This window comes from Mandrillus leucophaeus, unplaced genomic scaffold (assembly GCF_000951045.1).
Source record: "Mandrillus leucophaeus isolate KB7577 unplaced genomic scaffold, Mleu.le_1.0 Scaffold1837, whole genome shotgun sequence".
NCBI classification, from domain to species: Eukaryota; Metazoa; Chordata; class Mammalia; order Primates; family Cercopithecidae; genus Mandrillus; species Mandrillus leucophaeus.
In genome coordinates, this window is record NW_012101851.1 from 110,684 (window position 1) to 121,376 (window position 10,693).

Here is a 10,693-nt window from a genome sequence, read left to right on the forward strand (position 1 = left end):
TGGGTTTCTCCAGCTCTTTAGCATTGAGCGAGAGAGCCATACTTGTTTTCCTTAGTACCAGCAAAGTCCGGCTGGCTGCGAGGTTCTGCAGGAAAGCAGCTCTCAAAGGATTTGTTTCTGGAGGGAAAAGTACAGGATCCTCTAGTTCGGCACTAGAGGACCTCTAAACTCTGGGGTGGCAGATGTTAGGAAACGTGTTTTACAAAGCAACCATTGTGTAGGATTTTAGGTTAGAAGTAGAACTTCTGGATCTGAAAAGAAGAATGGAGAAAAATAGTAACGACGGAATTGGAATAAAAAAGTGCTAACCGTCCCTGGGTGGGCTTGAACCACCAACCTTTCGGTTAACAGCCGAACGCGCTAACCGATTGCGCCACAGAGACTGACCTGAGTGTGCTGTTCTTGCAGATCATATTTATAGATATTTAGGTAAACACAGGATGCTTTTGCTACCTAGATTTCTGGTTCACCACTACTTGATTGCAAGTCTAGGTCTGAGTTGGGTAATTCTAAAACCTATAACATGAAACCATCCCTGCCATGTGACATTCAGATCCTTGCTTGCTTCCTCCCCAGTTTCTTAGCAGTAGCAGAAAGCAACTGATTCCCAAAGTCGAGACCCAGACACCAGTAAAATCAAATTTACTATTGGCTTGAGGAAATGGGGAATGGAGAGGGGGTGTGGTGAGTGTTGGGAGAATAGCTCATTGCTGATTTGAACTAGAGATACACACTTAGGAAGTCAGCTTGATGTCCTTAAATCGGTAAAGTTTTTTTGAAGCCCCTTTACATCACTTCTTTCTGAATTTCAAACCTACATGCTAAGTGTTTGTTCAAAGAGGTAAGTTAAGTTTGGAAGTGAGCTCTGAAGCTCTCCCTGAATATGATTTTCAAGCTTAAATATCCCATGGGAAAGTACTAAATATCCCATAGGAAGGTACAAAGACATCTGGGACCCAAGAGATTGAGCAAGTTGAACAAATAAGCATTCCCCACTCCAAACAATCAAAAGTATCCCTGATGGGTCATGGCTTTTCATAGGGAATCACAAATTTATGATTAGTTTGATTATATTTAAGTTTTACACTGAAACATGCACCAGATCTATCAGTTATTTTGACTCAAGAAAATCAATTGTAGTAATGAATGTAATTTCCACTAGTCCTTTGGCATTTGCAAAGCTGTTAACTTTTTGAAGTTTTCTACAGTCTGGACAATTTTTACCAAACCCTCTAATATTTCCACCAGTAGCTTCCATGACATGTTCAGAGGTTTCTATTATAGAAACCAGACCACCCATACATCTCACTTAGGCTCAGAAAACAGTGTCACACCCAATATTGTAAGTCAATACAGTTAGTCTTTCAAATAGCAACAATTTAGTTGACTCTATGTAAAAGACCAGGTCAAAATGAGCCTTATAAAAGGGAAAATAATAGGATGTTATTCTCTGGCTGGGTGGTCAAGTAGCCCCAGGTGGAAGACTTCTATGTCTCGAGTATACTTATTGGAATAATTCAAACATTTCTGTTAAAAGTTCCAGTGGCGAGATTTGCTAGAAACTTTGAGAGACATTGAAGAGGCCCTGGATCCACAGAGTTGGAAAACCTTTTTTTCCCTTAATCTTTCTTAAGAGTTCCTCATAGATAATTATTTGGGAAAAAAAAAAAAGCGAGACATGGTAGTTGCAGGACCTAAAACGGGTGTCACTGCAGTAATCCATGAACTGAACACTGGCTCAGCTATTTGAATGGCAAAGTAACTGCCTACTACCACTTTAAGTAGAGCTCAAAAGGACTGAGAACGCAGATCAGACTAGCGATGAACACCGTTTATAAACAGAAGGATCATGCTGGAAGAGGCATAGGCTGGCAAGAAAAGAAGGGGAATGGTGCATACTCTGTAAAATCAAAATTAGAGAGGCACGATTGCAGTGGGATAAGAACAAATGTACAGCCAAATGTTAGTGTAGAGAACATATATGAAAATATATGCACAGAAACTTTCCTGATATGCACAGAAACTGTAGGGTGAAGTAGACAGAGCTCTGCCATTTCCTTTGGGGGAAGCCATAAGACTCACAATAAGATGTATACAGAAATGAACAAAAGGATGAAGAGCAGAGCTGATCTGTGGGAAAGAGAAAACAGGAAAATATTGGAGATCAAATCTGGGCACAGAATATAGGGGCATTCTCTGTATGTTTCTTGCTATTTTGAGATGAGATTGAGACCATCTGCTAGAACTCTATCCTGACACCCAACCGCCAAAAGCCCTTTGGTCAGCTTGGCTGTTGTGTTTCACCCACTGATTCCTTTAACTCCACATTTCCACCCTCACTGCCAGGGTGGTCTAACTAGCTGGATCTGTCAAGATTCATTTCACACATCCAGAATAGGCAAGCAACTCAAACATGTCGGCAGCAAGCTAACACATGCACACACACACACACACACACACACACACACACACACACACGCCCCCAATATAATCCCATTAGAAAGTAGGCAAATGACATTTCCCAAAAAAAGACATGGGAATGGTCAACCAACAGTTGTATGAAGAAAATGCTCAACATCACAAGTGGTCAGAAAAATACAAATCAAAACCACAATGAGATATCATCTTACCCCAGTTAGAGGAGACACTGTTTAACAGACAAAAGAAAACACCCCCAAAACCTAACAAATCCAGATGATGAGGCAGAAAAAAGGAAGGTCTTAGACACCGTTGGCAAAAAGGTAAATAAGTACACTCACCATAAAAAACAGCATAGAAATTTCTCAAGAAAAACATGAAAAGCAGGCTGGGCATGGTGGCTCACCCCTATAATCCCAACACTTTGGGAGGCCAAGGTAGGTGGATCTCCTGAGGTCAGGAATTTGAGACCAGCCTGGCCAACGTGGTAAAGCTGCGTCTCTACTAGAAATACAAAAAAAATTAGCCAGGTGTGGCGGTGCGTGCCTGTAAGCTCAGCTACTAGGGAAGCTGAGGCAAGAGAATCACTTGAACCTGGGAGACGAAGGTTGCAGTGAGCCAGGATCACGCCATTGCACTCCAGCCTGGGCTGGAGCAAGACTCTGTCAAAAAAGAAAGAAAGAAAGGAAGAAAGGAAAGAAAAGAAAGACAGGAAAGAGAGAGAGAGAGAAAGAAAGAAAGGAACAAAGAAAGAAAGAAAGAGAGAGAGAGAAAGAAAAAGAAAGAAAGAAAGAAAGAAAGAAAGAAAGAAAGAAAGAAAAACAAACAAAGGTACAACTTCTGTAGAATCCAGGAAACTCACAGCTGAGTATTTATCCAATGCAAATGAAATCCGGATATCAGACAGATACCCCCCATGTTTAATACAGTACTATTCACAATCACAGAAATATCGAATCAACCCAAGTGTCCATCAGCCGGGAAATAGATAAAGAAAATGTGGCATATATACACCATGGAATACTATTTGGCTATTGTATTAGTCAGGATTCCCTAGAGGGACAGAACTAATAGGAGAGAGAGAGGGAGAGATAATTATATAATTATATATTACATATATTTTATTACATAATTTATAGGATATATGTTTATTATGTTATATATTTTATACATAATATATATTATATATTATGTATAAAACATATTATATTATAAATATATAATATAAAATTATACAACAAACTCTATATATCTCCTATTAGTTCTGTCCCTCTAAGGAGCCCTGACTAATATATATGGAGAGAGAGAGAAAGAGAAAGAGAGAGAGAATTTATTAAGCATTAACTTACACGATCACAAATTCCCAAAATAGGCTGTCTGCAAGCTTGAAGAGAAAGGAGAGTCAATCTGAGTCTCAAAACTGAAGAAGCTGGAGTCAGATGTTTGAGGGCAGGAAGCATCCAGCATGGGAGAAAGATCTAGGCTGGGAGGTTAGGCCCATCTCACCTTTTCACATTTTTCTGCCTGCTTTATATTCACTGGCAGCTGATTAGATTGTGCTGACCAGATTAAGGGTGGATCTGCCTTCCCTAACCCACTGGCTCAAATGTTAATCTCCTTTGGCAACACCCTCACAGACACACCCAGGATTAATACTTTGCATCCTTCAATCCAAGTTGACACTTAGTATTAACCACCACAAGTACACCCCTTGTAAATTCAAACCCATACACATCTTCTGAGATCATACATAGTCTTCAAATAAAGACAATAAAAAGGTCATAATTATGCCTAACATAATACAACTACCCTTTGTACAACCAGAAATGCACCAATCCCGAACCCAAATACTATTACATAAAGTTAACATACTTAAAGGCTGATATGAAGTCAATAAATCTTACATCACATGATAAAGGAAAAGGAAATAAAATGATATTTTCTTAGTACAAGTGTATACATGCACAAACATGTTTTTAACAAAAGGAGGAAATACACATGACAATTACAGTCCTCGTTTCTGCAGCTGGTCACGTGGTGACAGCTGGTATTGATGACTACCCTCTTCTACTACTCATTCTGTATTCTCTTTGCCTTCAGCAAGCACTTCAGCAGGTCAAATTTTTTTTTTTTTTCCTAGTGGAATGACCCAAACTTTCATTCTTGAGGTGTCTGGACCATTTGTAATCTTGCCTGGATAGGGCTGCTGTAGTTTCCCATTGACGATAATCATAGGACAGGGTAATACTAAGAGATGCCCTAATGGATGTCCTGTATTCCATGCATACTCTTCCTTACCTCCATCATAGAGTGTAGACTGATTTCATCTTGATAGTCCAGATCAATCACCCCAGCCAACACTGTAACTCTCTTCTTAGCCTGTTGACTTAAAGGTAGGAGGAGCTCAAAGTGTCTAGGTGGCAATCTCAGCTTCCAGTTTAATGGAATCGTTCTTGTGTCTCCTGGTGGCAGTGTTCCTCCCCCTGGAACTAAGACCTCCAGGCCAGCAGAACATAATGTCATGGGAACAGGAATAAAAATTTTGCTTGTGGAACACTATGGGTGATGGTGAGTTGTGCCACTTCCACTTCCATCCCTTGATTCCTGGACCCGTGAATCCTGGCTATGGGAGAAACAGTACCATATATTGGATGCTGATTCAGAGCATACACGGCCTTCTTGAGAACTTTGCCTCAGCCCTACAGTATTGTCGCCTAGTTGGCACTGTAATTGTGACTTCACAAGGCCATTCCACTGTTCTATCAATCCAGCTGCTTCTGGATGATGGGGAATATGGAAAGACCAGTAAATTCCATGAGCACGAGACCACTGCTACACTGCATTTGTCGTAAAGTGAATGCGTTGGTCAGAGGCAATGCTATGTGGAATACCATGATGGTGGATAAGGCATTCCATGAGTCCACGGATGGTAGTCTTTATAGAAGCATTGTATGCAGGATAGGCAAACCCATATCCCAAGTAAGTGTCTATTCCAGTGAGGACAAACCTTTGCCCTTTCCATGATGGGAGAGGTCCAATATAACCAACTGCCACCAGGTAGCTGGCTGGTTACCCCGAGGAATGGTGCCACATTGAGGACTCAGTGTTGGTGTCTGCTGCTGGCAAACTGGGCACTCAGCAGTGACTGTAGCCAGGTCAGCCTTGGTGAGTGGAAGTCCATGTTGCCGAACGCATGCGTAACCTCTATCCCTGCCTCCATGGCCACTTTGTTCATGAGCCCACTGGGTGATCACAGGGGTGGCTGGGGAAGGAGGCTGAGTGGTGTACATAGAACGGGTCATCCTATCCACTTGATTATTAAAATCCTCCTCTGCTGAGGTCACCTGTTGGTGAGCACTCACATGGAATACAAAAGTCTTCACAGTTTTTGACCACCCAGAGAGGTTCATCCACGTACCTCTTCCCTGAATTTCTTTGTCACCAATTTTCCAATCATGCTTCTTCCAAGTTCCTGACCATCCAGCCATACCTCTGGTTGCAGCCAATGAATCAGTACATAATCACATATCTGGCCATTTCTCCTTCCATGCAAAGTGCACAACTGGTGCGCTTCTGAAAGTTCTGCTCACTGGGAAGATTTTCCTTCACTGTTGTCCTTCAGGGGTGTCCTAGAAAGGGGGGGCTGTAGTGCTGCTGCTGTCCACTTTAGGGTGGTGCCTGCATATTGCGCAAAATCGTCTGTGAACCAGGCCCTAGTCTTCTCTTCCTCTGTCAACTGATCATAGGGAACTTCTAATGAAGCCATCGGTGAAGGCTGGGGGAGAGAAGGCAGGGTGGCAGAATTGCAGACAATGGCCATTTGAGCCACTTCCTCATGTAATTTACTTGTGCCTTCAGGACCTGCTCAAGCCTGATAACATATATACCACTTCCGTTTGATGATGGAATGCTGCTGTGCATGACCCACTATAGGTGTCAGAAAGCAATGTTCTTGATAGGCAATTCAGGTCGCATGGTGACTTGATGACCCATAGTCAAACGTTCAGTTTCCACCAAAGCCCAGTAACAGGCCAAGAGCTGTCTCTCAAAAGGAGAGTAATTATCTGCAGAAGATGGCAGGGCCTTGATCCAAAATCCTAGAGGCCTCTGCTGTGATTCACCCATGGGGGCCTGCCAAAGGATCCAAACAGCATCCTTATCTGCCACTGACACCTCAAGCACCATTGGATCTGCGGATCATATGACCCAGGTGGCAGAGCAGCTTGCGCAGCAGCCTGAACCTGTTGCAGGGCCTGCTCCTGTTCTGGACCCCACTCAAAACTGGCAGCCTTTCAGGTCATTTGATAAATGGACCAGAATAACACACCCAAATGAGGAATAGGTTATCTCCAAAGTCCAAATAGGCCCACTAGGTGTCATGCCTCTTTCTTGGTTGTAGGAGAGGCCAACTGCAGCAACTTATCCTTCACCTTAGAATGAATATCTTGACAGGCCCTATGCCATTGGACCCCTAGAAATTTTACTGAGGTAGAAGGTCCCTGAATTTTAGTTGGATTTATTTCCCATCCTCTGGCATGCAAATGTCTCACCAATAAGTCCAATGTGTTTGCTGCTTCTTGCTCACTGGATCCAGTCAGCATAATGTCATCAATGTAATGGGCCAGTGTGACATCTTGCAGAAGCAAAAAGTGATCTAGGTCTCTCTGAATAAAATGATGACACAAAGCTGGAGAGTTGATATACCCTTGAGGTAGGACAGTAAAGGTATACTGCTGGCCTTGTCAGCTGAAGGCAAATCACTTCTGGTGGACCTTCTGGACAGGAATGGAGAAAAAGGCATTTGCCAACTCAATGGCTGCATATCAGGTACCAGGAGACGTATTCCTTTGCTTAAGCAATGAAACCATATCTGGTACAGCAGCTGCAATTGGAATCACCACTTGGTTAAGCTTACGATAATCCGCTGTCATTCTTCAAGATCCATCTGTCTTCTGCACAGGCCAAATGGGAGAGTTGAATGGGGATGTGGTGGGAATCACCACCCCTGTGTCTTTCATGTCCTTGATGTCACTATCAAGAAGTGTGATAGTGTTTTTTATTTACTATTTTTCTAGGTAGGGGCAGCTCTAATGGCCTCCATTTGGGCCTTCCCACCATAATAGCTCTACCGGTCAGGGAGCCAATGTGGGGGTTTTGGCAGCAGAAAAGTATGTCTATGCAAATTATGCATTCTGGCACTGGGGAAATGACCACAGGATGAATTTGGGGACCCACTGGACCCACTATAAGTCAGACTGAACTAAAACTCCATTAATTACCTGATCTCCCTAAGCCCCTACTTTAACTGGGGGCCATAATGACATTTCGGGTACCCTGGAATCAATGTCAGCTCAGAGCCAGAGTCCAGTAGTCCCTGAAATATCTGATCATTTCTCTTTCCTCAATGCAAAGTTACCCTGGTAAAAGGCTGGAGGTCTTCTTGGGGAAGGATTGGGGAAAGATTCATTGCATAAATTGTGGGTAATGTAGTGGGGTTCCTTCCTCAAGGGGACCTGGCTTCCCCTTCATTCAAAGGGTTCTGGGTCTGTAAACTGGCTCAAGTCTGGAAATTGATTGAGGGGCCATGATTCTTTGTTTTTATAATTCAAATTAGCCTTTTGTCCCTTTGATGTAGAATTATCCTTATATAAATTAAGTAGGAATTCAGTAGGCTTCCTATCAATTTCATTTCTAGGAACTCTGTGATTAATTAGCCAGTGCCAGAGCTCTACACGAGTCAGACTATTCTGATTGCTGTTTTGTCTCTGCTGTGCATTATGGTAGCTACGCCCACCTTGTCTTTGACGGGTTGAGTGCCACCACTTGACCCCTGCTACCTTGGGATCCAATTATTACCACTGTATGTAAATTTTGTAGTTGGGTGACTGCAGCTCCCACTGTTAGAACTGACATATAGAGAAGAGTAATTACAGAGCTCTACAAAGATGCAGGTGCTGTCCTCACAAATCTATTTCACAAGGCATTAATTGCAAGGGCATAGCTTCTGGACCCTCCCAGCTGGGATGAGTAGGTCTAAAGTGGCTAATTCACTCCACCTCCCAATCTCCCTAAGCCTTTGGATCTCTTCCTCTACATTAAACCAAGGGAGATCAAGCATTTTCAGCTTGTTAACAGTGGGCCATCTTTTAATCCATATTTCAGGTAACCAAACAAATAAACAATTAGAACCTTATTAAACTCCCTGAGCTACAACATTAAATGCAGAGTCCCTACTTAGTGGGCCCAAATCAATAAATTCAGCCTGATCCAACTCTATGTTCCTTCCGCCATTATCCCATACCCTCAATATCCATTCCAATGCCTGTTCTCCAGATTTCTGTTTATATAGAGAACTCAAGCAGTTATTTACAAATGTAGCACACCTCCTCATGGGTCACACTCTCAACCTCACCACTAGGGGTCTGCCAGGACTTTAGTCTAGTTATAGGTGTAGAAGTAAACAGAGGCGTTGGGGGTGGCTCCTAAGGAGAACCAACATTATTTTGCCTGGCAACTGCCTCAGAGGAGGCCATCACTGTTGCCTCAGGCAGCACAGGGTTTATCTCTTCAGACAAAGGTGGAAAGGCTGATGGCAGCATGGGTAGGGGAGGTGATGTTGACACTACTGGGGATGGGGAAGCTGTTCCTTCTGCAAAAAAGGTTCATCAGAGTTTACAAACTCTGTGTCCCCAGCTTCATCAGAGTTCTCCCACACATCCCCATTCCAAGTTGCAGGGTCCCATTCTTTTCCAATCAATGCCCTCACTTTAACAGTAGACACCTGGCAATGCTGTGCATGCACCTTTCATTGCAGATCAGCCACTCACATGATAAGAGCTTGTGTCTATTTTTTCACAATTTCAGCTCTTTCCCAACAGGAGATAAGACTCTCATTCAGGGCAATCTTAGCAGATTTGAGGCACGGTATCTGCTTCTGAAGCTGGAAGACAGAATTCCTGAGTTCATCATTTTCTTTCACTAATTTGTCCACTGAACTTAAGAGCCAAAAACCAGGTTCATTACAATGCTTGGTTCTCCACATATGTTCCAAGGTATTATGTATAGAATCACTAAACCCCTTGACTCTCACAAGCGTTGAATCAGGAGTGTCAAATGCATTTGTTTTGCATAACTTTCTAAGCAGTTCACACCAAGGACTATCAATGGTCTCCATAGTATTAGAAGTAGACTCCTTAGCATTTTTGGGTCTAATCATATTAAGTAGCTAACTCCAGAAACCTTAAAGACAATAACACAATTCGATGCTTTATATTCTATTCCTCTAGTACTTCTTCTGGTACCCAAATCTTACAAGTCAGGGTTCCCCACAGGGAAAGTACTAACTGGAATACATATATATATGTATTCCCATGGTGCATTCGTGGGAGCCCCAGGCTGGCGTGGCAGGGCCAACCACTCCGTGCGGCATTGGTGGTATAGGGGTGAGCATAGCTGCCTTCCAAGCAGTTGACCCGGGTTCGATTCCCGGCCAACGCAGCGGGCCGACCTTTTGCGGAGGTCCCGGGTGCGGAGCCGGGGTCTCGAAGACCCGAACCCCGGTCTTCTCCATGACAGGCGGGGATACTCACCACATACACATATGTATATACATATATACACACACAAGTTTATTAAGTATTAATTTACACAATCACAAAATCCCAAAATCTGCCGTTTGAAAGCACGAGGAGGAAGGGCAGCTAGCTCAGGTCTCAAAACAGAAGAACTTGGAATCCAATGTTAGAGAGCAGGAAGCATCAGGCATGGGAGAGAGGTGTAGGCGGCGAAGCCAAGTCACTCTTCCCTTTTCACGTTTTTCTGCCTCCTTTATATGGGGTGGCAACCGATTAGACTGTGCACACCAGATTAAGTATGGGTCTGCCTTCCCAAGCCTGTTGACTCAAATGTTTATGACATTTGGCAACACTACCACAGATACACCCAGCAATATTAAGTTGCATCCCTCAATACAATCAAGTTGACATTCAGTATTAACAAACACAGGCATAAAAAAAAAGAATGAAATCCTGTGATTGGCAGCAACATGAAAGAAACAGGAGGTCACCATGTAACCTCAAATGAGCCGGGAACAGAAAGACACGGAGGGCAGGTTCTGATTCCAATCGTGGGAATTGAACAATCAGAAAGTTCACCTTGTGCAGGTAGAGAGCAGAACGATAGACACCAGAGGCTGGAGAGGGTGGGTGGGTGACTGGGATGAAGAGAGGTTGGCGAAATGGGTACGGGCATGCGTTTCGATGGAGGCAAGACGTTC

At 43.3% G+C, this 10,693-nt stretch overlaps 2 non-coding genes across 2 annotated transcripts; one reads left to right on the plus strand and one right to left on the minus strand.

Annotated features, from left to right (window-relative positions):
* Positions 1-309: 309 nt before the first annotated feature.
* TRNAN-GUU lies at positions 310-383 on the minus strand. The gene has a single exon. It is a non-coding gene; the product is annotated as a tRNA-Asn (tRNA).
* Positions 384-9,843: 9,460 nt separating this feature from the next.
* TRNAG-UCC lies at positions 9,844-9,915 on the plus strand. The gene has a single exon. It is a non-coding gene; the product is annotated as a tRNA-Gly (tRNA).
* The last annotated feature ends 778 nt before the right edge of the window (positions 9,916-10,693 follow it).